Source organism: Falco biarmicus, chromosome 6 (genome assembly GCF_023638135.1).
Source record: "Falco biarmicus isolate bFalBia1 chromosome 6, bFalBia1.pri, whole genome shotgun sequence".
Taxonomy (NCBI): domain Eukaryota; kingdom Metazoa; phylum Chordata; class Aves; order Falconiformes; family Falconidae; genus Falco; species Falco biarmicus.
The window spans coordinates 9762658-9790611 of record NC_079293.1 but is presented as its reverse complement, the minus strand read 5'-3'; the positions used below and the strand labels follow the sequence as shown (position 1 = coordinate 9790611).

The window sequence follows — 27954 nt, the reverse complement described above, 5'->3', positions numbered from 1 at the left end:
TGCCAGGTCTAGCTGTGGTGACTTCACTTGACTTCCCACAAGGATCACCTGGTCCTCCCAGGCAGATTCAGTAAGCATTCCCCATGCTTCTCTCAGGGACTTCAGTCTTGGGTTAGGAATAGCTGCAGCAAGAAAGTAAAGCTACCTTCCAAATAGTGTTCCATTTCATGGACCTGGTACTGTGCATCACTGCTGGTGGGCCACGCAGATGATGTGTCCCCACCCAGGCACAGGAACTGATGCTCTCTTTAGGCTGTGCATACTGGTTCCCAGGATTTGTGTCAGAGCAAGAGGTGCTCAGATTTTGAAAAATGATTCTTCCTCTCTGTCCAGCCAGGCTGCACATAGTCCTGTGTCACAGCTGGGCTCCCACGGGCCAAGGCTCGATGAAAGCAGGAACTAGGTTCTACCTAGATCATCACTAAATATTGGAGTCTCAGAATTCCAGTCAGAAACATATTGTGAATCATATAGATGATCGTTCATGTGATAATACCTCACTGCTGTACTGTCACACTGAAGCTTGCATTTCATAGTTTACTTCCCCTCTCCTAACTGGATCTGAAAAGATGCTTATGGGAAGAGATCCTATTTCCTGAAGATTTTGGCTTCTGTGCCGAGGCAGGCATAAAATTAATTTCTTTCTGCTAGCATAAGACTGTTAATACTTCTTATATCTAGATTCTGATGTACTAAAATATCCAAATATAGAAACTGCAATGAAAACCAAGCCTATTACTGGTTTATTGCATCACAAACTGCCCATGTACGGCATAAATGTCATCAATGACTTATAAATAAATTAGAGAGAGAACAGACACATAGAAATAAACCTAACCACCAGAAAGGAAAAGTCCTCATCCTAAGACACATAGAAACAAACACAGGTACCAGAAAGAAAGTCTTCATCCTGCAGTCAGATCTGTCCTGGCCACAGATGATGTTGTGTGGGTTTTGACTTTTGGATCCTTGAGATATGTTTGAACACGGGGCTCAGTGCACAATATAAACTTCACCTCTGCCCTTGACTCAGGTGGCAAGTTGTGTGTAACACCATGAGATTCATCCTCATATTTTAAATAATGGACTTCTGAGTCCTTCTGTTAGCAGAGATAACCTTCGCTATGTAAATCAACACAGTGGTATTTTGTTGAGTTTGCCAACAGACAAATAACACTAATGTATGTGTGAAGTTTCTCAATGTTAACTTTGAAATATAGCTGAGGCCATTTAAATGCCAACACTTTCAAGTCACTAGTCAAAATAAAACCACCCAGCTTGAATTAATGAAATTTAATTATAAGGAACAGCTGGGCCTGGTTTTGATTTTGACTCCAAGGACCCAGAAAAAGAAACGAGCACATGGGCTCAATAGGCATACAAACACACCGAGCTTCTCGACCCAAGAGAATAAAACTAGATCAAGTTATCTCCTTATTCTTCATGCTGATCAGGCACAGTTGCTGAAAAGTGACTCAGATACCTTCTGAAGAGTATTCAGTTACTCTAAGTAGGCAACTGAGGTCAAGCAAAAAGAAACTGCAGTCCTCCCTTACACTGCCTCTCTCAATTTCATCACCCAGACACTGCACCCACCCTGCCACACTGCAGTTCATGGAGGCAGCAGTTGGGGTTGGTGACTTGTTGTCGTTCATCTACAAGGGGTTCGCTCTTTGATGATGTTCCTGGAGATGCTCCACAGGAAACGACTTCAATCCTGCCCCATCTCCTCTCCTTCCACTCTGCCCATTATTTTCCTGCTTCATTATGAAGCAGAAGAAATAACCGCTTGTATAAAAAGGGCTGTTGCCTCCTCATTGTTGTGGTTTCCATCTGAGGCTGCTGGAGCCTCTAATTCACCCTAAAATCAGTGCAAATGCCTGTTTTGCTGCCAGAGGGTCTGGCTGAATAATCATCCCTACAGTTCAGAGGTTGTCTCCAGTTGCCCACCTGAAGGGATTTTAACCCACCAGGACCTGTCTGCAATGAAATACATGCAGATCCACTGGGGAATGAACCATAGGAAACAGCTGTGACAGTATGATATAAATGTACAGCTGTCTACCAGGACTGAAACTCAATGGCATAACCCTTAACTCCTGCCTATCACACACAAAAAAAGAGAAGAGCACCTGTTCAGCATGAAGGCAAAGGACCCTGCGTTTACACTCTGTAGGGATCCAAATGAAAAGTCTCATGTTCTGTGCTCAGACCTGGCAGAAGATAAATCATCCACTTTCAGATATGGACCTGCATCAGGTTTAAAGCTTTGGCCCACATTAGTATGTTCAAATCTTTCTTTCTGCTTTAGAGGATGAAATCTGTAAGGGTTTCCTTTCAGGATCCGGAGTTGATTTCAAACAGGTCCCAAATACCAAGTTTTCAGAAATGAAACATTTGAGTTCTGTTTTTAAAAAGAAAAGTCTCCACACATTTTAAAGCAACAAGCTACTAATGCAGGAAGCTTGATGGAAACTTGTGCAATGCAGTGAATCACAGTAAAGAAGTAAAATTGCTGAAAATTAAGAATGAAATCTTTTCCTTGTGAAATCAGCATGTCAACATTGATTTAAGGGGAGCTACAAAAAATTCTCTCTACTAAAGATCTGGTTCTTCTGCAGGGCTAATTAATATTTATCTAGGAAAGGAGGTAACATATGCTAAGCCCACTGCCACTATTTATAAGCATGCTCTAGTTGTCTTTGTTCCTGGAGGTAATCAGAAGCTAGGAGCTTTTGCTGGCATGCAGATTTGGGCTGCTAATTTAATAAAACACATTATCCATTAATTTGAGTCCTTTTTAGAATGTCAGTGTTTACTAGTTGACAGTTTCTTCTGCAGTATGAGACTTAATTGCAAAATGTAGTTGTCTATTCTGCTTAGCAGGAGGCTTAGAGAGGGATGTTTTCAATGCGCTGAAAATCAGTAAAGGAAGACATTTTGAAGGCCGCAAAGGTGTTGTAGGCCTGCTTTCATCAACAGAGTAGGGCAGCAAGACTAAAGCAGTAGCAAGTGGCTATGGCATCATCCAAAAGCTTTGCGAGGTCAGGAGGCCCTTTCAGGGATTCAGGATACATGCCGTTACTCTCAGCAGCACTTTGCAAGGTGGTGCACAGCTGAAGATCTCATTCTGGTGACAAGTGAGAGTTGCTGTAAACAAATCAAACATAATCTGGTCTTGGAGTGAGGCTGTTAGGAAACTTGGTTGAGATGCTGCAAAGTGTGAAATCCACTCTACTAAAGAATAATCAAGCTAGCAAAAGCATCGGTATCTCCACTGCTACCTGTGTAGCTCTTTCTTTGAGGAAGATGACAGAGACTCTGAGAAGCAAAAGTCTCAGAAGAGGTAGGTAAATAAAATTCTGTTACTTTAAGCTTTTGACAAATACGAGCCAGTGGCATGTCTTACTGGCTGGAAGCAGAAGTGTATCTCATCTGACTCTGAGAAAAGTAACCAAGTAAAACTACAGCATTGACCCAACGATTTAAGGATGCTGTAGCCAACGCCGTTGAAGGATGTGGCCTGTTATTATTTTCCAATTTTCATTATCCAAAGATTGTTTAACTGAGAGGTCTCATAGAAGCCTGTAAAACTGCGTTTCTTCATATGTGTGTTTACTGGGGAAGGGAATACTTAATTGGTAAAACATAGATGTGATCTCTATTTAGAAAGGTGCATTTTATTTTTCATTAGAAGGAAGAAGTCAGTCTTAAGGATTCAGGTCTCGGGTAGAACATGCCCAGATAGAGGTTCTGAGGTGATCTAAAAAATACTTTGCTTCTGGGTGTAGCCTTTAAATCGTTAATGGATTTTAAAAATTGAGACATGGTTTTGTCCTCATTTGCAAGATCATGTCTGTTTGTGGAAGCAGAATCGGTTAATGTTATTTTGTAGCTTTTATATTTCAGTTGTGAGTTTCATGGGTTTCCCTTTCCTTTCTCGGGAAAATTTTGTTATACCTCTTCCCCAGTGCTTATTCTCCTCATAGTCCTGTCTCTACGCTCCAGGAGGTCTGCAAAGGCACATGGAGTGTACAGTTCACCTCTTTAAGAGCAAGCCAAGGCTTCCGTACCCAAGCAGTCAACTTCTTACCAAGTACAAGAGTAATATCCATCTATTATTAAAAGGAAAAAAAAAAAAAAGCAACCTGTAGAGGTCTCTGGGTTCTCCTTGGTTTTCTCATCACTCTCAAACATTCTTTGGACTTGGTCCAGATCTGTCCCTGCATCCTGTTAGTTCATGACTTTTCATCCTAGTCATGAACCTTCTTCTCCTTGCTTCCAAGCTGCCTTCTCCATGTCTGGCTCCTGCGGCTGGGCACACCTCTGCACAGGAGCCTGATCTTCTGTTCCCCCACCCTGCTACACTCCTGTCACTGCAAAGGAGGAGTGAGAACATCCAGAACATCCTTGCATATCCCTCCAAGACTTAAAGCCTCTCTCATGTTTAAAACCAGAACTAAATAATGGTGGATTTCTGCACTCCAAAACCCTAAGCCCCATGTGAGAAGCTGAAAAAACCTCAGGTGAGGTTATCTCATTGACGAACCTGCCTCTGCTTAAGAGCGAGCTAGGGAGGTTTAGTAGCTAAAACTACTGGCCTGGTTTCTATCACGTTTCAGTTACTTTTTTCTAGCCTTGGAAGCTGCACCATACCCACCCAAATGATACCACACATTTCCATAGCCTGCTGTTGTGGTCACGACCCCCTTCTCTCTTTATCCCTTCCTTGTGCATCCCTTCCCTTATCTCATTCCTCTACTAATAACTCAGTAACAAACAAATTTTCTTTACATGACTTTCAAAACCTCTGGTAGTTTATCCACTTCTCATCACATGCTCAGGCCAATTACTGCCCTCCACTAGCCTCTCATGCTGGCCCCTCCCAGAGTCTTATTTGATTTCAGTCAGACATCTTCATGCCTTCCCAGGCTTGCGAGGAGCTTTCTGTAACAGGCATCGATATCCTCATTATCTTACCTAAGAATCCTCCTTTGCTGTGATGCCTACAAAACACACTTGACAAGAGTCAGGCTGTTGATTAAGCTATGACTGCTACCTATTATTCTTCCTGGTAGTATTTTGTTTGCCAATGTTCTCCCACCTGTGTGCCTCTGCTAGTGCTAATCTTAGACTGCAGCTCTTTAGAACAGAGACTACGTATTTGCTCTCAGTGCTTGCAGAGCCTTGAAAATAGAGTTGAGGGTCCTGATCCTGGGCTTTGAGTGGCTTGCAATAAACTGGTTTTATATCAATAGTAACTATTAACAACATCTTCTCTTGTGTTGTTTTTCATCTACAGTTCAGAAATCACTGTCTAATCCAGGAATGATACAAGGCATGCCCTTGGAAACTGTGGTGGGTTGACCCTGCTTGGATGCCAGGTGCCCACCAAAGCTGCTCTGTCACTCCCCTCCTCAACCAGGCAGGGGAGAAAATATAATGAAAGGCTCATGGGTCAAGATAAGCATGGGAAGAGATCATTCATCAGTTACCATCACAGGCAAAACGGGCTCAACTTGGGGAAATTAATTTATTGCCAATTAGAAGCCAGAGTGGGATAATGAGAAATAAACCCAAATCTTAAAATATCTTACCCCTACCCCTCCCTTCTTCCCAGGTTCAGCTTCACTCCCAATTTCTCTACCTCCTCCCCCCAGCAGCACAGGAGGATGGGCAATGGGAACTGGGGTCAGTCCATCACACGCTGCCACTGCCGCCCCTTCCCCCTCAGGGGCAGGGTCCTCACACTCTGCCCGGCTCCAGCCTGGGGTCCCTCCCATGGGAGACAGTCCTCCATGAACCGCTCCAACATGGGTCCTTCCCATGGGCTGCAGCTCTTCACGAACTGCTCCAGCCTGGGTCCCCCACGGGGTCACAAGCCCTGCCAGCAAACCTGCTCCAGCCTGGGCTCCTCTCTGCAGGGGCCACAGGTCCTGCCAGGACCCTGCTCCAGCACAGGCTTCCCTCGGGTCACAGCCCCCTTTGGGCACATCCACCTGCTCTGGCATGGGGTCCTGCACGGGCTGCAGGTGGGTACCTGCTCCACCGTTAACCTCCATGGGCTGCAGGGCACAGCCTGCCTCACCATGGGCTTCACCACGGGCTGCAGGGGAATCTCTGCTCTGGTGCCTGGAGCAGCTGCTCCCCCTCCTTCTGCACTGGCCTGGGGGTCTGCAGAGCTGCTGCTCTCACGTGTTCTCACTCCTTGCTCAGGCTGCAGTTTCTATTGCATAGGGTTTTTTTTTCCCCCTTCTTAAATATGTTATCCCAGAGATGCTACCACCATTGCTGATAGGCTCAGCCTTGGCCAGCAGCAGGTCCATCTTGGAGCTGACCGGCATTGGTTGCATTAGACATGGGGGAAGCTTCTAGCAGCTTTTCACAGAAGCCACCTCTGTAGCTTCCCTGCTACCAAAGCCTTGCCATGCAAACCCAATACAGCAACATGTGACTGATCCCCACAGACTGACATGATCTGTGCAGAAGAGAGCTCAAAATAAGATCAGCCAGGACCTAAAAAAAATGTAAAAGTTCCTCATTTTCGGTTTGAGGAAAACTGGGATATTTTGCTTTTTAAAAAAAGGTAAGAACTGACCCTTATTTCCCTTATACAACTAGCTAGAAATAAAAGAAAGTAAAAGAGCAGGCTATTAAGATGTAACGCACACCTGATTGTTCACTTCTATTGCAGCTCTGAGTTCTGAGCTGTAGAGATAAAAGGGGGAAAAAAACCCACCCCAAACCTGCTAGGAAAGCTGTTCCCAAAGACTGGGGGGTTGGGAAGCAGAGGATGATTACCCCTTCCCTTCTGCATCTGCTCCTTACTTTTCCTAAGAGATCAATTTCTCCTAAGTCTCCCCAGATGACAATTTCTCACTTAAAGTTTGTTCATAAGAACTAGGCGTTTCATTTTAAGTGATCCTGCCTAACCTCTGCCTAAAGTGTATACAATTAAAATGAAACTTTAGGCACCTGGTCATGGCAGACAGGATCTCAATTCTCAGAGGCTTTCCAGGCCTCTTCCTCTCTCCTTTGGCTGTAGTGCAAACACTGGCATTTATTCTAGGAAATCTTTCACTAGGGGTATGTTTCTTGCTTGAGCCAGGCAGACTTTCTTACTGGCTTAGCACTAAATATACGTTAGGTGTTAATGCACTCGTGTCTTCCACTGTGCTGGCCTGTCAGTGGCCTTTGAACCAGTGGTGACAAATGCAGTAACGTAGGTTGCTTTTCTGCTTGATGCAATATGAATCTGGTCAGATCTCAGCAGTGGTCTCCTTTCCTACATCATGGACACTTAGTAAATTCCTGCAAAAAAAGTTCTTAGTTTCATGTTCTCCAAGAGACCTGTATGATTTTTGTAGTTCCCTTTTCAAAACCAGCATTTTGGTAACATTATTCAGTCTTTGCCATTTTGATTGCCATTAAGTACACAAAGTTCTGTGAGACATCATCCTCTGAGGAGCAGTGAAACGTGGGTCAGTCAGATGTTGACAGCCTAATATTATCTGGCTGAAGCAATATGAGGAGAGGTATTGCCGAGACCTGATGGTTATGTGCACTCCCATTCTTGGATTTAATACATGAAAATTATTAGAGCATGTTTAGATACCCTCCTTTTTCTTTCATGGAGGGAGACCTGTAAGCTTATTTTGGAGATTTTAGGCACACTTTAAAATCATCTGCGGTCTTCTCAGTACTTCACTCCTTTTTCTGGACCCGATGGTGCTTTCATTTAAAAGGGCCAGACTACAGCTTTTCATAGATTACCCCTTCATAACTGAATTTTTATAATTCAATTCATAGAATCATTTAGGCTGGAAAACGCTTAAGATCATTGAGTCCAATCATTAACCATTTCCAACCCCTCTGACTTTCCATGATGTATCAGCAGTTTCCATCAAAATGCTTATCAGGTTTACCAAAGACCAGAGAAATGAAGAACAAATTACTTGGATGTCTAACCGTAAGCATGTTTAATGTGACCTTGAAAAGAGAGGACTAGATAAAATGTTTCTAGGGCTCTTTGGTGAAGTTTCAACGTTTTGATATATTTGAAGCTAAAGGGCACAATTTTACTCTCTGTAATTTAAAGAACACTTGGTGGGCACAGACAGATGAAGGAAAGCAGTAGGGAATTTAGAAGATATTTATTCAACTGTTTTAGATAATTTAAGTCTTTGCGTCTTGACAACAGTAGATTATACAAGCAGTAGCTTCACTAAATTATATAATATTCAGATGGAGGTTATTTGCAAATGGATGTATCTCAGCAGGAAAGGTTTGTGTGGGTTACTCTGAAAGCTAGGAATGTGGAAGTATAGAAAAAGAACAACAGATGATCTCAGGGACCGAAACCCAATTTTGACAAAATAAGGATCAAACCCCACTAACATTTAAGTAATATAGCTATGTACATTTGCAGTTAAATTCCACCTACACTACTTACATACTAGATAGCATTTTTTGAATAATTGAAACTTGTTAAAGAATTTGAGCATTCCCTATTGCAAGCAGAAAAAAGTTTGAGATAGTGGCAATATCCTGACAGACAATTTTTTTAGGCGGGGATCAAATTGAACATGGGAAGAGATTGTTAAGAACAAATATAACAAATGTGAAAAAACAAAAACCAAACACTAATACTGGAGGTCATACATAACTAGGCTGGTGGAAATTATGCTTTAAGAGGTTTGGATAAAGAAGCCCACAACCAATACATCTACCATTTGTCCATAACCATAATTCATACACAGGATAAATAATGTGGTTAGGTACTCCTATGGTAGCATGCTTCCCTACTTATCCATGATCAAAAATGACAGAGTAGAGGGGCTGCTAGGGATGCAAGTTCCTTCACTCTGGTAATCAAAGGTCACCATAGTTAAATATTGTCATAATTATACAGCAGAAATCAAAAGCTAAGTAAACATAATTCTTCAAGGAGGGAATCCTCTTGATCATAAAATATTCAGAGATGACTGCAGACAATGTTAATAAAGTAAGTATTAAATGTAATTTGTTGAGAAGTGAGCAATTATAATGGCAAAGAGTTCTGGGAAAAGCAATATAATGCTAACATAACAGGATGGTAGAACAGAATGGCAGACTGAGCGTATCTACAGCCTGTTCTAAGAAATAAGAGCTGTCTATTTACAGAAACAACATGAAAGTTGGGGAAATACATCTACCCATCTGAGGCTTCTTGCAACCCATAGTCAAGTAACAGATTTTTAAAGACCCGAGGAATATTAGGGGTTTCTACCATAATCACAGGCCACACAATTTCACCAACCCTAGTTTGACTTAAGTGTTTGTGACTGGAGTGAGAATCAGGCCATAGAGCAGGGAAGCATGCGATATATTTTATCAGCCCAGCTGAGGTAACTGGAAGAAAAGCAGACAAATCCTCAGGGACACAAGAGGGAGGTCTTCAGCAGGTCACCCATTTGAATGCTGACCCATCCCAACTCATTCTCCCACATGCCTTTTTAGTCTACTCCACTGTTAAACCGCTTCCTCTGATAACAATTTCCGTCTTCTTTCTAACATTAACGTGGATACTTTCAGTGTTCAACAGTTGGTACTTCCATGTTTTGTCTGTTCAGGGAAAGAGTACCTGGTATCCAATGGCTTCTGCCAGCATCGCTCTCTGTAGCCTGCCATCAAGCTGCTTTCTTAACCTCTTTCCACAGGTAGAACAGACTTGCCGTCTTCAGCTCTTTGTACCCCCATTCCTACTTTTTGTGATGTTTGAGTTCTCAGTCCCATTAGTTCTTCCTACACCACTCTCAAGTTGTTTCCCTTATGTTACCTGAAGTTAGTGTATGAAGACTGAAAGATATCAGATATATATAATATAAACATATATCATTGTATATCGTATATATGTTGACATATATATATAATAGATTTTTATATATTATATAATACATACATGTATATGGATATATGTTTATGTGTGATTTATATAAATATACGAGAAAGGCTATCACAGAAAACAAGGGAAGAGTCTATTGCTTATGACCATGGTGGTTAGTATAAGAAGTAGTGGGAAACTGCAGTCAGGAAAATTCTTACAATACATTTGGAAAACTTTTTAGTTCACCTTGAGAACAGCGAAGTTCTTAAGCTGTCTTACTTTTAGGAGGAACACGAAACAGAACTACTATAAAATCAGAGCTGCACATTTTATTTTAAAATATAAATATGCAACATAGCTGTTCACTAGTAAACTGCAGATGTACCGTACCATTTTACAAACTAACGAGAGGAAGCAAGCTTTAAAGAGAAGCTGTGTCTACACCTGCTGCATTGGAGAGGCAAAGTCACAGGCTGACCTCACCCAGTGCTGGCACAGGTCTGCTCCCCAGAGGAGGTCAGGCTGGATGACTTCCAGAGGATCCTTCTCCATTAATGCAGCAGGACATCTGGACATAGCCACAAGGGGTTAGTAAATAGTAATGACTGAATTTTCAAAAGGTAGCTTTAGCTATTAAGGCCATGAAGATTTTGTCAGTCTTGATACAGACTTGCCACTTTAAGTATTGTGTGTGGATGGGAGTGGGGAGAATCACCATTTGGGTTAAAATACCATGATTTGGATCCTGCCTTGTCATGCCACTGGCCAACACCATGTGTTAACAAAATAAGGGTGACCTGATTCTGACAGCGTGCTGTTTGGCTTTCAGAATGAATTGCTGTAAAATTACAGGAATTAGAGAAAATAGGGACCAAACTAATGAAGTAAGAGCTACGAGGGATCGCCGGGAATGTGGAAGACAGAAAAGGCATAGAACAGGAAACAGCAGCATTTCACTGGTCTGACTGAAGATAAAGGGGGGATATAATGTGCTAGAAAGCAAAACTGATGCAAAACTGATGATCTGTTTAGATCATTGACCAAGGCAAAGTTTGTCCTTAGCGCATATGAAAGCGAAGTGTTAGAATGCTGTCACTCTGACTGTTGTTCCTATTAGTTACCCAGTGCAACTTGCTAAAGATTACTTTTGTGCTAGGCAAATCCTGTGGATCTTATGATCTTCATAATAATGATTTTCATTTAGAAGGAACACTCAGTGGCTTCTTTTTTTTACATGCTAATAGAGTATTTGTATGACAGGACAGCTCTTACTAATCTAAGGATTTAATAAGAAGTTCAATTGCTGAGGCGTTTTTCTGAAAAGCAGAAGGATATTTATTCATTCTTCAAACAGCCATGAGGAATGTCAAATGAAGAGGTTTGCAGTTTGCGATTAATATTGGGTTTAAAGGACACCTGACCACTTCAGTAGAAGTGGGTTTGTAATAATCAGGGTGATGAAGTAAAGAATAGGGAATTACTTCATTTGTTGCAGGCGAGTCAGAAATTCAAGTCTTCAGCAAGCTTGGAAATCAGCCTGTAGTAACGCACTTGAGTTCAGCTTCTCTTTGATAACCACCTCTGATGGGTGATGTGATTGTGTGGTGCAAAATGTGTTTTTGTGGTGTGGGAGTCTCAGCGAAATCCCAAACCTGTTCACCCCGTCTTGTCCCTCATTAGTGAGAATAAAAGACTCACAATCTTTCTCTGGTAAGAGGAATTTGGGGGTCAACATTCAGCCATCGATACATGCGGAAAGCCTGGCCCGTGCTGATGAGTGCTGTTAAAAGCCTTGCAGGCTGTGCCAGGGCAGGATAGAGGATTTGGTGCTACATGTCTCTGCCGCAGCAAAAAGCAGGGAGGCTGCCTTAGCCTACTTGCCTCTGCAACTAAATATTTGCAGCATACATTAGATTTTCCCTATAAAAATGTCTCTTTTGTCAGAATGGTATGAAGGATCCTAATGTAAATGAGATTCAAACTCATATTGCACACTACAGTAATGCTAATTTGTTACAAAAGGAAGCACTGCTATTCAAGTCTGTGTTAATGAAATGGTGAGACATATCCGTCTTGAAAGCACTGTGGGGAAAGGATGCTGAAGCAGTTGATTAGGAAGCAAGGAAAATTGAAAAGATATATTTTCTGCCAACCAATGTTAAACATGGACAGTAGGCTTTGGCTGCAGCTCTACAAATTCAAATTTACTCCTCATTAAGGAAAAGGATATACTTTTTATTTGTTGTCACCTAAGTTGACACCAGAAGAGTCATTTAATGAATCATAATTAGGTTTTCCTAGATCTAAACCAGAAAGGAAAACAATATTGCAGAACCTCAGTAGTGTAGGGCATAGAAACCTGATATTTTACCCTGCAGATTCTCAAGATTTTGTTTTGTTTGCCAATTGTCATTCTGTTCTCCATTGCTTGTGCAATGCTACTTGCAAAATCCAGCCTTATTTTTATTTAATGTCATACTTTTCTGTGGCAGTGGTAATCGTGGATGTTATGTAGTCTAAACTGTATCTGTCAGACCAGTCAAAAGTAGGAAGTCTTATTGCACAGCACTTGAGATTTATCCAGCTGATAATAACATGGTCGCTTGTAAAACACTGAATGAAAATAAAGGCATTTCTTAATGTCTTATGTTTTGTTTTGTTTTTCTTATACCAGAAAGTTCAGAGATAAAGCCAGCTACCAATAAGGCAGTGGCAGCTTTGAGGATCTGGATATTTCTATTCATTTGAAACAGTCAAAAAATATTATAAATCTTTGAGATAATCTTGAAAATCAGAATTCCTCTTCTAAGGAAAATTCTTGGCATTATAAGTCAGTGATTTTCTCAATCAAACTATTAATTTGTTTCTTTCGATTTTTTTTTTTTTTTTTTTTTATTAAGAAAAAGGAACTGGCACACATCTCAGACATCTAGTGTTTTGTCAGTATCTGCTGCCTTGGGATCCTTATCTCTCAGAACAGAAAACTGAGCAGATTACTTTCCATGGCATTGGGACCTTCTGCAAATCTGCACCCTCTTCTCCTTTGTCTCCTCCATTTAACCATGTTCAGTTTTGCTGAAAACTTCTCCTTCCCCCAGTCGTCGCACGGGCAGTTTCCTCTAAGCTACAATTTCCTTGTTTCACCTTTCAGCTGTATCCTTCACTCTTTTTTCTCACTGGCTTTTCCGCAGTCACTCTATTGCTTTTATGAAAGGTCTCCTTGGCACATGCCTATGACGTTCTTGAACTTTGCATCCTCTCCTGTCACTGCGTTGTTTCTCTCCCTGTTCTCCATACACACACTCAGAAATCAATCAGCCCTGATTATCTGCTACATCTACAGGGGGTTCAGAGCTGCAGTTTTGAAAGAAAAAATGTAGAGGAATTCAGACTTCAAAGGGGGTCTCATTCTGTTGGATCAATTTGAACTGAGAACATTGGAGTAGCTTACCGTTCTTCAAAATGAATGCTTGCACCAGTCAATAGCTGAATAACTCAGACCTTGCAGAACACATTTTATTTCAAACCAGTAAAATGCCTACTTTGTCCTCTCTGGAAAAAACTAAATGGTATCAACAAAACTAAGGGAGGGTTGTTATTATTTTAATTATTGTTATTGCTGGCAACTGAAGTACTGGAGAAATCTAAAGGTTTGTGTTCAGAATCTGGCATATTCAAATACTGCAGATGCTATCACAGGAAATTATTTAAATGCCTAATCAGCCTATAGCCACAAAATAATAAGATGTTAAGCCAAGGAATCTTTGGGGTCACGTTGATTTATTTAACAGTTGATGCATTTCATATGATCACAGCAAGCAAACAGAATTGATTTAGAGCTGCAATTTATGAAGATCAGCTCACCAGAAGTTGTAACCATCAGTGTCCTGGAAGACTGTCTCAAGCTGGATTACTAATGTGCAGTGCAGACTGGCAAACTGTGATTATTTACCCTGTTCATGGCACCAACAGATCAGTACCGCTATGCCTTTTTGCTAAACTTTATAGGACTGTTTCATTGCTCACTGTCAGCAGATCACAGAAGAGTTTCTTCTTGTGGGGAGTCCAGCTTGATTCAGGAGAAATCAAAAAGCAGGGGGTGAGGGAACTGAGAAAAGCAAAGTTTGAGAAGAGTGAAAATTAAAGTCTGGAGGAGGTGAAGGCAAAGCACTGGAGCATGGTGTTTTCAGCATGTACTTAATGCTTAGGAACTCACACATCATTAATAGGAGACATTTTTAAAACACAAACCAGACTCTTAGCACTTGGTTCTCTCAGATAATTTTGGAGGTTTCTTGAGAGTTTTGGAAATCTGCTTGTCACTAAAACACACGCATTTGAAAAAAATGATTTCACAAATGACAGAAAAGGTGTGCCTGGTGTACTGTATTGTGTTGCCTTTGAAACCTAGCCATAGGGGACCTGTTACAATGGAATGTGCTGCTTGTCTAGTTGGGAAAAGGATAATGTAGGCTTGTTCTTGTAAGTTGTGTGCTATATATCAGAAAATGTTATAACATCCAGTAGAAGCATTTAAAAAACACATTCTTTGAATTGCAGTTTGCAAAAACAACAGTTGGTGGCACTTTGAAACAATTTTTATTTCTAAATGCGCATTTTCTGATTGTAGATGTGTAGAGGATTACATTGAAACATTAAGTCACTAGTCTACAGTGATTCAAATTATGATAAAGATACAGAATTTATCAACTGTCTTCTGCACAGTGCACTGACAGCTTGCTAAAACTGAATCTGAAGATCTGCATCTGTAAAAACAAGGGAAAGGTGCTCTGGGAGATTAATTCTTCTTAAAAAATATCAGAGAGAAATTACTAGAAGAGACAGTAATGGCAAAGGCAGCAGGGGAAGTCACTGAAAACTGCATAGTTTACTCCAGTCCACAGAGGCACTGAAGCCTGCCAGTGGCATGGCACGTTTCTGTGGACAGCTTGCCTTCACTGAGTTTACATTTTGAAGGTTTTTTTGTCATGGCACTGATGTTCATGGTATGTAATATGCTTACCCACTAGGTAAACAGACATTTCCCAGGGTTTTAATCCCCTGGAAATGTGAGGGAGAAGAACAGAAAGAGATTGCCATGGCTGTTCCAGAAGAATCAAGCATTTATCCATGGTGTTCCTATCAACCGCCTGCATAGGAACTGCAGCATATCTGATATCACAGAGGGAAACCTAGAAATTACTGGAGAAAAATGAGAAAACTGATGGTTTGAAAGATACTGTCTCTATGTTATGACGTACATTGTTTGAATACATGACATTTAAAGTAGTTGACAAGCAAACCTTCTTTCCTTAGAGATTACATGTGGGCCTTTCTTCCACAGGCCAGTTTCTTTTGGGCCATTTCAATTCCAGAAGGGACACATCACTTCTTGGTCACAAAGAAAGTCCTGAATACCAGGACGACTTGCTGCATTAGCTGTGGCCATTTATTCAAAGGACTGAAAGACCAGACCACAGCTGGCACTTGGCAATCTTTACAGCTTGGCCAAAGGAGCTTCAGTGCCTTCTGTTCTGTCTCTAATTCTTGCATATTGGAAATGAGAAGTCTATGTCAACAGAGGATAATAAATCTGGAACCACTGCTGGGCTCTGCCCTCCCCATCATCCTGCGGATCAGTTGCAAATGATTCCTGTTTGCCATCTTGGCCCTGAATATGTTGGTCTTGACAGTATAATCCAGAAGTGATTCTTATTTAGCTTTCTAAATGACATGTTTTGCAGTTATTAATAGTTCTTTATACTGGCCAGTTTGAGTTCTGTAGCAAAATGTTTCCCTCAGCTTCAGACAAACGTTGCTTGATGCATTTACAAATACGGTCTTACTGCTTTCCCATTTGATTCCACAGGGCTGTTTGCACTGAGGGGAGAGCTTGTCATATCCACCATGATAAAGCAAATCTCATTGTTGTGAACAGTAACGCTGCTTGGCATTCTAGATTTTCCATAATGTGCTGCTAGATTTGGTGTAACTGTGAGCTAAATACTGATCTGAAGTGTGCTGGCTTTCTTATACTTCTGTGTACTTCTGCTTCTGTAATGTTCTTGCTTCAGCTACATTCACGTGATGCTTAGGCAGCCCAGCAATGCCTACAAGTTTTGTGCCTTAGTTAACTTTCTGAATGCTTGATACCCCTACACACCTCTCCCTGCAGCAGAACACTTTTTTCAGTCTGAGAGCACGGCTTCTGCTTCAGTTTGAGGGGGTGTTTGAGGACTTTTCAAGACAATACTTCCAGTGCCTAATTCAGCAATTTGTACCTGCACCTACAAGAGATGGTTTGCTGATGCTAATGTTGTTCTTTTGTATGCCTGATCTTGTGCTTGCGGAGGGCTCAGGAATCCTTTTCTAAAGCACTTTGTATACTTGCCTGGATGGTGAATCAATTTTCACACGCTGGTGCTTTCAGTTCAGGTGTGAATGCAGAAATACCTATTTCCTACCTGAGTGTTACCTTGCCTGCACGTAGAGTTATGACCTACCCTTTTTATTGGCTGCCAGCCAAGGTAGTCATTTCTGGCTTAGCAGGTACATTTCATTTGTGACCTGCAGGCTTGATTGTTTTTATCATGCTAGGTATAATTCTTTACATCACGTTCTCTCTCTGAGCAGCTGTATCAGTTGTATAACTGGGTACCTGCTCCCCGTGTGGCTGGCAATGTTGTTCCTTCAGTTAGGAGCTCAGGGCTGCAACCTGGGACTCCCCAGCTGTGATCTGTTGGGGTTTTTTTTGGTTTGGGGTTGTTTTGTTTTTTGCAGAGCATCATCATTAGGGTCTCACAGTCCTATTTGTAACTGTCATTATGCAGTTTCTGACCTGCCAACCACTCCCATGGACTGCTTGTTTTGAATAATTTATCCTGTTATTAATACCAGCTCTGAAGTGCCTGTTCTGAGTAGGTGTAAATCAGTGTCCCCTCCAGGGCTTTCTTGCAACTCTGGTCTCATTTGATTTCTTCCCCCACACCTCCAAGTCAAGTTTTATGATCCCTCAGCAGTATGCTCTGCTCCAGTGGGTGCCATTCTTAGAAGAGCATGAGGCGGACCGTATTCCAAGTGAGTGAAAGTGATATTTCCCACTACCTCTTTGTGCTCTCCAAGGAAGAGAGGCAATTCATTTTAGTGCTTCATCACTCCCTGAAAACACCCGAATCCCCTATGCTGTCAATGAAAAGGAAGAGATGCCTCTGTTCCGTGGATGAGAACACTCTCTGTAGTGTTTAAGAAGCACAGCTCTCTTTCCACTGACTATGAAGGTCCCTTTACAGGGAATATATGTCATTATATTAAGTGGACTGGATCGCTCGCACCCTTCTTTATTCCTTCTTTCTCTTCGTCCCTTCCCGTCCTCTCGTTACTTCCTCCCTAGGCCAGGTGCCAAAAATGCTGGTGAGGCAGTATCTCAGCTATCAGCTTAAATTGTCAAACTGGCTTCCACCTCTTTCATTTCAGAGAGCACTGTAATTGAAATTCCTCTTATTTTAGGCAGTGGTAGTATTTTAAACTCAGAACTATGTAAAGAATTGGCGATAATGATGAACTGCTTAGCTGTGAAGGGGTGGTTACAAACCAAGTGAGGAAATGTTTGCATAAATCCTATGTAGGCAGATTCTCACCTAGAAAAAGCCAGCGTTTCTGCCAAAATATTCAGAATCCCTCTGGCATCCACCACAAGACAATTGTCAGACTTGATTGGTCCAGCAGGGAAAGGCTTTTGCTTTAATTTCTGTGTGTTTGGTGCCAGCATATTTCCCTGACAGTGATGTGAGAGGTGACCGGATGAGTTCATTGACCGTGCAGATGCCTACGCAGGGAATCTTTTTCCTTCTTCTTCGGCAGAGGTGAGTGGAAGCCTGCAGTCATTCCCGAGGAGGATGGGTTGCCAGTGTGCTCAATTTTTGTAAAGTTTGCATGGGCTGGTGCTGCTTAAGCATTGTAGGTGGCAGGATGGGTGAGTCCAGGCTTTGCTCTGGAGCCAGAGCTCTGAGATGGGAAACCTGGGAGGTGTCCCGGCTGGGGAGGCTTGGCTTGAACCATGCCTTGTGCCACCTTTCTCTTTTTTTATCAACAAGGCTAAAAATCAGGGATTTCAGGGGCACAGGAGTCCCAAGTTCCTGTTTAGCACCTTGGTAACTAGATGATAAGTAAAATGTGACTCTGCATTTACTAGAGAGAAACTTGATTAACTTGCTGTTCATTTCTGTTGTGCCTGTTTAATCAAGCGTTAGGGGGCAATAGCAGGAGAGGGGAGAGAATATAGATTATAGCGTTTCTATATGGACCTGGGTGGGCTTGTTTGTGGCTTAATTCCAGACATGTGAATGTTCAAATGATGGGACTACAGTGGGAGGCTTGCTTGGTTTTGTTCTAAAGGTGCAGAATGTGAAAGAAAATAGGACTCCAGTAAGACATGCTTCAGCCCTTAAAACGTTTTAATTTGTCCATTGCCATCAACTAACCAAGAATAACCATGAGCAGGGAGCCTAAGGATGAGGCTAAAAGGGAAATGCTGACTGGACACAAAGATGTGACCGGTTTGGCTCCAGTAACCTGAGCAAACCTGAGTTTGCAGTCTGAAGTATTGGCAAGGGGAACAATGAGGCACAGCATTATCCAGGAAGGCTAAGGGAAGTGTTTTATGAAGGCCAACTGTGAAGTTGCTGACCTTAACAAAGAAGGATTTTTTTATACCATACTAAATGTGGAAAATAAATTTTAAAGAGAAAAAAATATGAAATGTCGTATCTTTTGATTTAAGGGAGAAATGCTGCACAGTGTTTCTCAGAAACAGTATAGCAGATGTCACTAAGCACTATGGATGAGTGGGAAAACAGAATTATTCTTTGGGAGATGGAGTGTACTGGGCAACGGAGCATCTCCTGCATGGGAAACCTCTTGCACATAATCAGTGTTGACTGGTTTGTTTGGCTTTGGTATGAAAATATTTTCTCAATATTCACATTTTTTGCAGAGCTGATACTTAAATTTCTCAGCTATCTCCTTAACTGCTGCTTTGTTACATCCTGCCAGCAACTTGTTCTGACACACATCTCCCTGCCCAGGTGATACCAGAGATCGTTTTGGCTTTGCAGATCTAAGAGCAAAACACAGTTATTTTTGCATTTTAACACGAATTCAGCTGCCAAGGCCAGCATCTTTATTACCGCAATTTAGCATGCATGCATGCTGATTCCATTATTTATAGGCAAATTTCTGTCGATGACTGTCTGTATGTCATTGGCAGAAATTTGCCTACGTGCTCCTTCAGAAATAGGTTGTCATTACATAACCTCACCTAACCAGCTATAATATTATCGGTATGTGTACGCAGCGCAGCTCAAAAAGAAATGAAAACATTTTTATGGAACATTTAGTTTCAGGTAACATAGGATGTTACAGTTGTAAATCTGAAAGTATTAAAAGCTGACTTACAAGGTCATATGTTTTTCACTTGCTGTTTGGGAGCCAGCCTTAGTTGTTTTTTAATGATAAGAAAACAAGCCACTAATGACGTTTCAGTAAAAAACACCAAGAAGTAACAGCTGATTCCTGTAGGTGATTACTCATTTAAAAACTAGAAAGGCTTCTTCCAAAACAGAAAACTGTCTATGTAACGTGCATTCGTAGCCTGAGAAAACATACCCACAGATCCCGTTGTTTCATCTGCAAAGTATTTCCTACCTGGGGGAGCAGTGGCCCTGTCATTGAGGGCTGCTCGCATGAGCAAAAGGTTTCCTGAAATTCAATTGTCTCTTCTCTACGCAAAACCCAAACAAGCAAACAAACAAGTTATTTGCATAGAAGAAGGCTCTTTTAACAAAGCAGACAAACAATATCATGATACCTGTTAACTCTGTTGAGGCCAAAAGGTCAACAAAAGAACTACGAAAAGCTTTCGATGTCTCTGAACTGGCACAGGCTTTTGCAGGCACTGTCAGATTTTTTATTTCACTTCTCTTCCTGGGTGAAACAGTCACTCAAACGTGGGATCAATGACTTTTATCAATACCTCGCCCAATATTGTGAAAGGTCGTATATCATTGTCTCCCAGTGCTAGGGTAATTTGCAAACAGACATTCCTTGTACTGGAGTCATGCCCAGAGGATTCAAGCAGGAAGGGAATGCCACTCTGCTGGGCAGGCACAAAATAAAATAGTCCACACTTACCGTTGAAATAGGGATGAGCTGTGACAGCAGTAAAACACAGGCAGCAAAGGTTTGTGAGGGAAGGGGTAAGTGAAAATAACGGCAGAGGAATCGCAGAGTAAGGCAGTGCCTTTGAGTCAGTCTTCCCTGAGGCTGAGAAATGTCTGTAAGGGGCAGCTCATTAGAAGACTGCAGCTGTTTCTAGCACGTAAAGCAATACGTAGGTTTTTCAGAGGAGCTGGTGCCTGAATATTTCTGAAAATCTCCCAATAGCATGACTGCAGGAGCCATGAGCTATTGACTGCGACTGAAAACATGGCTTTTGCTTAGCTGTTGACATGGAAGCTAAACCCATCCAAAAAGCTGTGTTTCAGTGTGGCTGCTTGCAGCATGAGTCAGTGCACGTTCCTCCTCCATGTCCGTTACCAGACCATGTTGTGTCCTAGATGTGGGAATTACTGATGTCGTCAAAGGTTAATAGCTAAAGAAATAATTTCATTTGTAAGTACCCCCAGCTGACAAGCTGCTAATCACATCCCAGGAGAGCTTGCCAGCTTGCATTTTTGAAGATGCAAGGAAATAATGTTATTGCCTGGTATTTGTTTTACAGAACTGTCTAATGAGAGTGGGTGTCTTGCTATTTTATATAGTGTCCAGATATGAAATATAGCAGTGTCTGTCTTGAAGTGTTACTCTCTTTTGGTACACTTTTTCAGGAAAATGGCATACATTTATTATACTCCATATACGCAGAAAGCTCTGATCTTTGATTAGGTTATTAAATTGATTCACACTCAAAGGGACAACAAAATATTTATTTGCAAGTGAAGTTAAAAAATGAAATTGAATTGAGCTTCACAGAATGGGATGGATTTCAGGGGCTGTGAAATCTGAGCCAGAAGGAAGCATTGCACCCTAAATATTTTATCAATAATTATAATTGCTTTAAGTATAATATAACTGGGCTAGTGTCATTTGTTGCTTTGCTTTAGGAACACATTTAATTTCTCAATTGTCTACTGACAGACATTGCTTTCAGTGAAGTCAACATGAGAATAGCATCAAGAAGGAATCTAAAATAATACAATCCCTTTCATCAAGCACCATGAAATGTTTATTTGCTGTTTCAGCCACGGCGTGCAAGTACATTCACCTCACTGCCGCTGGGACGTAGATACACCACAGGATAGAAAATGAAACTGGTTGGGTTGCCCTGTTTTCAAATTCCTCAGTAAATATTTCTTCTCTAAAACTGGAGGAATTTTCTGTGATGAACCTTCTGTGATGATACCATGATTCAAATTCCAAATATACAGTTATGAATTATTGACTATTCTGGACCATTCCGAACACTGAAGTATACCTCATAAGCACACATATGACCAATTTTCTTCAATTCGTATGAGATGCTGTCAAAGCAACACCAACTCTTCTGCACAAATTGCAAGAATTGTAACCTTCCTTACATTCATTGTGGGTAAATAGAGCCATGATATCATGTAAATAAAGAATTACTGTGGCAAATCCATCAGCTGAATCCTTGGCTTACAGGCATAATTATATTCCAACAATAATATAAGATGAGCTGGACCTATTTGTACTTGAAAGTTACAAATAAAAGCAGATGTAAAAGAAAGCAGATATTGGAAAAGGGCTTGGGGTTTTGCAGATCTTTTTCAAGTTGAGGACAGCACCATTAAAATCATCCAAATAAAGGAGAAGTGTGCTTTGTGCATTAGTACACCCTTAATTCAAATCACACTCATATTTTTAAAACCAAAAACCTTGACATGACTAAGTTTTATGCAGTACAAATTTTACATTAAAAGCCAATCCGAGAAAATTATACTAGGTGATATTAGACTAGACTGTGATTGCCGTATTCACGTCGAGTATCCTTTTCTTCCTAAATGATAATTCATTGGATTCACTGCATTATTTGAAGAGCAGAGCACTTCTTGATGCAATAACAGCCCACCTGAGTGGTACTGTGAAGATCCTGGCCCACCTGAAGATGAAAAAGCACCAGGTTTCCTATATCAGAGAAACTGTTATTCACTGTTCATGTGTTCTGCCACCATTTAATGCACAAAACAGACCTTGACAATATTCAGTTGGTCGAGAAGAAGAAAAATGTCAGTTACTGTAATGACTAAATGCACAGGATTTTCCCTAAGAAATTACCTGACCTCATCTTATTCCAAACGGTTCATATTTTTATGTAACACCTAAAAGATCTTGAAATCCCATATTGTCCTCCAATATACAAATTCTTTACAATGCAGCTATTAAAGCCTTTAGAAAAGGCCTTGATTTCAAAGTAAATAAATGGAAGCCTGAACCTACATCCCAGTCCTAGTCCAGGATGCCAACTCAAGTGAATATTTTGAATCCATTCTTTTGCCAATATGCACCTTCTAAAACGTGGAGATTGATTTTGCAAATAAGAATCCAGTTGTTGCCAAAACTGAGTAGAGTAATTCCAAACTGATGTTTGAAAAATTTGGCAACTTTAAAACAAAACGTTAAATATTTCCAGCTATGGAAAATCCTTATGTACCACACATTGAAATCCCTTAAGCAAATTTGGCACAAATATAGTATCATATATCTTTTGAGAGAATTCCTCACCATTGCACCAACATGTTGTCCGAGAGGCTTTTGGTTGAGGAAGTTAGAGGTAAAAACTTTTTATTTAATCATGAAACATTTATTGCAATGTTAACTACAAAGACCCCACTCCTACTCCATAACCATTAAAATGCAGGAAGTTACCTATTCAATAATGCAGAATTGTTGTGTATTAAAAATTTAAATCTATAAATATTAATAGAACACAGGTCAGTCTCTTAACCAACAGAGGTAGTTGTACACACAGCTATTGTAAGCCTTAAGGATGGCACATTTGTTATGGCATAGAGCAAAACAGACACGTTGAAAAGCAGTTGTCTGATAAAGGAAATTTTGATCCTTTTTTCAGATGAAGGATAAGAACAAGAAATCCTGTACTTGTCTTGGGTTCTGTGGTTGTCTTTTGGGAAGGCAATTTTCCTATTTCAATCTTAACAACTCAATGTGCTGGAGTCAGCTTTACAAAGGGCATGGCACAGAGGTGTTTATAAGTACCAGGAGCCAAAGTCACCTTCTGCAGCCTTGCTCCTTTACATCATTTTGACTGTATCAAGATGTCAGAAACATGATACTACTTTTCAAGGGACTGAAAAGACCTGGCCAGTGTATGCCAAATGTATCCAAGACCAACAGCGAGGTGAGTGCCATGCAGGAGATAAGAAGATGACTCCTGCGTTATCGCAGTCTGGGTATCCATGTCCCCAGGAACAGGGGGGCTGAGTGGGCTGCGAGAGGTCTTGCAGTGATGCCCATCAGCACAAAGCAGTTCTGAAGAAGTACTGGAAAGCTACAGCAAGCTCCTCAGCAGCAATTCCTCTTAGATGTGTCAGCAGTTTCTGGATGCAGGTAGCATCAGCCTTATTTCTGGCTAGAAAAAAAACAGACTCTTCGTCGTGGTAGAGATACGTGGCTCCTTGCAGCCTGAACTGAATTCACATCTCCTGAGCACTCTCTGGCTCAACCAGGGCAGCTACATCTGTGGATCGTGGCCTATGGGAAAGACGTGCATGTGACTCGACAGCAGAAAGGAGCTTGGACAGCATGCGTAGCACAGGTCCGTCAGGGCTGTCTAAAGAAAAACATTTTCCCTTCTTCACTCACTGGTCTCCCAGTCAGCTGCTCTGGGAAACCACTGGAACACAGCCACACTTTTACACAGCCTTATTTACATTTGCCACACTGATGGCTGATTAACTGCGGCTTACAAACCCTGTGTAATACCGCAAAGGCAGGCAGAAACAGGTGTCTGCTGTGTGCAGCAGGAGGGTGAGTGGTGGGTGCCAGGCTGTCCCCTCCGGCTGCTGGGACAGGGCTGCTGTGCAGGGGGTGCCGGGGGACGCGTGTGGCCTGCCCGCAGCCCACCTCAGCGCACCTGCCAGGGCGGTGTGGTGGGAAATGAGGCACCAGGCAGCTGTTTCATGCCGTATTTTCCACCTCTGTAGAATTGGTTACGCTTGTTAAGAAGAAGGATTTATTGAGAAGGGGCTGGGGGCAGGGCAGGACGTGTCACTGTCACGGTGCCGGGTGGGAATTTGTGGTACAGCTCTGAGGTCAGAGATGCTGGGAACCCCATCAGCCCCTGTGCCCACAGCTGTGCCGTTGCACCTTGCTCACAATTTTGAATTTTGTTCCCTTGAGGTAACAGCAGCCTCGAGCCTGTCTGTTACTTGGATATGTAGAGTATGTGAAGGTGCCCCTAAGCGTACAGAGGAATGGACTGCAGGAAGAGGTCAGGATCTCCTCCTCTCCTTAGACAACCTTTCCTGTTGCCAGTGTCAGAAGCAGAAATGGGAATAGACAGACCACTGGTCGGTCCAAGGAGTTATGTTCCTATGACTTATTTCCATGCATGACCTGTTCCAAGATATTCCTCCCCCAGCTTTGTGAGAATACAAATGCAAAAATGGGAACATCTTGCTGCAGTCTTAAGTGGTTGCCTGATGTGGGAAACATTTCCTGGCTATCTGCTATCTGCCTGTCCTTCTCAGAAAGTCCACCAACAGAATTGCCTCTGGGTGAAAACATTGAAAGGAAATAAAGGAAAGGAAGGAATTAAGGCAGTTTTGCCACAGCCATAGGAAGCCTTCAAAGGACCTGAGAGTCTGTCCTCATTTGGTGGTATTTTTTCAGAATGGATGCCAGGCTGGGCAAGGCTACATATCCATGTTGTGAAGGACAGGGAGCATTCTGAAAACCTTGGAGAAGGAGGAAATACATCAACCCTGCGATATCCTTGTTAAGGAAGGTATGAGGAGGACACAGACATCCTGGAGAGACCAATCTGTGCTCTCTGAGCCAAGGCAAACTGCACAAACCATGAGGCAAGACCCACTGGAAAAAAGGAAAGAGTCTCAGGGAGGTGCATTTATGCAGGTGTTTGGGTTTTTTTGCTTTTTCTTACAGGCTATTGGTTCTTCCTCCTATCCCCCTCAGACAGAGTGGTAAGAAAATGCAGACCAGAGCACAGGAATGCTCCAACATGCTACAGAGAAAGTTGATCTTCTCACATATGTTACCCTTTGGCACAATCAGGAAAGCACATATGTTTTCACCATTTCTCAGAATGACAGTGTTGAACACTTTCCCAAACTGCTCCGCAGGGTAGTCCTCCAGCCCTGCTCCTTGATGAAGCCATCAGCACTTGGGGTCAGAGGACCCACATCATGGCCCCTCTGGGCTCTCGGAGAAGTGCACCAGGAACAGTCACCTCATCCATATGCAGCAACATTCACTGTGCTGAGACCATTCTCCAGTACATTTGATAGCTCATGCGAGGCCATAAAATCTCCAGGCTTTGAGAAGAAGTCCCTAGTGTTTCCTCTGCTTGAATTTGCTGAACTGGCTTGAAACAAGCTTGGTCCATATAATATGTTTAGGAATAACTCTAAAACAGGTGGATGGACTTTTCTCACTGCTGTTTTCCTGGCTCGTCTCTCCTTATAAAACTTTCCTGCTTCTTATCAGTGCCTATAGCTGGTGTATTGTAAAAAAGTCATCTCCACATCTGCTGAAAGCTCAAACTTCATTGGTAAAATAGGAGAAATAGACAAGGGAGAAGTTTTTTGTTCATTTGTTTGTTGGGTTTTAGGTTTTTTTAGTTTGTTTTTTTTTTTCTTACAAGTCCAAGGCTGATGCATAAAGTGTTAAGGAGAAACTAGACCATAGAGAAACAAAAGCAGAACACCAGGGTATCTTCAGGAGGGTCACCACAGATTTCTCAACTAGCTGTGCAGGTAAGCATTAAATCATGTTGACAATGAACAGACAATGACTTTCATTCACTGCAAAGCTTTCATTCCAAAGTGAGGACCCTCTTGTTGATCCATCCATGTGCTTCAAAGCATGATTTGATGTTAATTCATCAGTGATGCTTAATTCAATTTTAGACTAACAAAAGTTATAAATAGTTTCATAAGGCCAATGGAATGAGCAAAATACAAACTTTATGGAGAAAGGATTTAGACACATTGGTTTGAAATTAGATGTTTGTTAGGTAATCTGGGTCTGTTTAGAAACACTGTATTTAGTTAGCAGAGTCTGAAACTGAAAAGCAAATTCATAGCTGTGTGTTTGTCCTAAACTTCTTCGGCTGCATGTCTAAGGGCTCTTGATACGCTACTTTGTGGAATGCTCCCTGTTTTTAACAGTGTGACAGCTCTGCAAAAGATTGATGGCTGCTGTTAGCATGGCAGAGAACATATAGGTCCCATCTGTATACCAAACTGTTTCAGAATAGAAGCTACAGCCAGTGCCAGATCTCATGTCCCCTGATATGCTGCCCCTCTTAGGATGACCATTGTCATATTTATGCCATTTCGGATTGCAATTTTTTGAACTTTGCAACACCAAAGCTGAAAATGGCAGATGAGTTGATCTAACTTGGACCATGCCAGGAGGAGGAAGTCAGGATGTAGCAGTAGTTAGTAATTTTTAAATACAAGGTTAAGTAGTCTGAAGTTAGAGGGAAAAGATCAGCAAAGCACTTGTAATCGATTTGATATGGACAAACCAACTGTATTCATTTGTAAACAGCACCTGTGCAACAAAATTAAAACAACAGCAAAACCTCTTCTTTTGTATGTTTTACCAGTCCCAGGTTCCTCCCATAGGTCCTACAGAACTTCCCAGTTTGTTCCACTTCACAGTTCATTTTCACTCACTCAGGTTCATACAATTTCATATAGCTTCACATGCTTAACACCACTGCCATGTTTTACTTCATTGTCATCTCTTTAATTTACTGCTAGACTTTCTGTTCTTTGATCCAGTAATTGTATCCTTTCTTTTTTCTCAATTTACAGTCTGATCTTTTAGATACACTGAACCTGGCTGCTCTTTACCCCATTCCTTGCCCGCTCTTTATTATTTGTTTCCTTCCTTCTGCTCATGGCATATTGTGGGTTTTACAAATTAAGAAGTTTGTCATACATCTAGTTTTGGACAATTATCATTAATAAATTAAACTTTATCAACCTGTGTGCTCTCACAGAAGTAGTATGGGCCTGGAAGCAAGGAGGATGTAGCTTTCCGTTTATGGGTGCTGCTTTACATGCCAGTGCCAGAGTCTCTCATCTCCAGGAAGCAAACAGGTATGTTTACTGTTGTATCTTTTAGAAAGACTCTAAGAGAATTATTTGGGTAACCAAGTTCCCTGCTGGAAAAAACAGTGGGATTGCTCCAGGGCAAAATGTGACCTAGTATCTGTGTGGTATTTCAGAAATGCATATTTTTGCATCCTCTGTTAGTATTTCTCCTTTCAGAAGAATACAGGGCATCTAACAATTACCAGACTATCAGTCTGTTGGGTTAGTTGATGGTTTATACGCTGAAAGTACAAAACTTGAGATGGATCTGAAGAGTTTTATTCTTTTGTCCTTTATGGGGGCCTCTGCTTAATTGAGCTATTTTGTCTCCTAGCTAAGGACAAATAAGTATGCCCACATCAAAATACAGGCTAACACAAAGAAGAATATTTAGCAGGTCACTCTTCAAAACTATGTGGACTTGTTAGCAAGGGTCACATTTTGTATTGACATTTCTGTGTGACTTTTGATTCTCAGCTGGCATGGTCTCTCTTCAGCATCTGTTCTGCATTTGCAGATCAGCTGGGCATAGTTAAACCATGCCTTTGGTTTCACAAGCTCAGCTCCAGTTGTGTATTTCACTACAAAGCAAACTCTTCATAAAAAGACTGGATTTACAGTGACAAGATGCAAACTGAAAATACATTATGTATTATATAGTGGTATAAATACTGAGACATTTTATTTGGAAGAAGACAAGAGAAGAAT

The 27954-nt window shown here is 41.5% G+C and overlaps 1 long non-coding RNA gene across 1 annotated transcript in view; it reads left to right on the top strand.

Annotated features, from left to right (window-relative positions):
• The first annotated feature begins 17400 nt into the window (after positions 1 to 17400).
• The window catches only part of LOC130151841 (uncharacterized), a 39498-nt gene continuing 28944 nt past the window's right edge, over positions 17401 to 27954 (top strand). The window contains exons 1-2 of the long non-coding RNA XR_008822742.1: positions 17401 to 17727; positions 27153 to 27252. This is a non-coding gene — a long non-coding RNA (uncharacterized LOC130151841). The remainder of the gene's footprint in view (positions 17728 to 27152; positions 27253 to 27954) is intronic.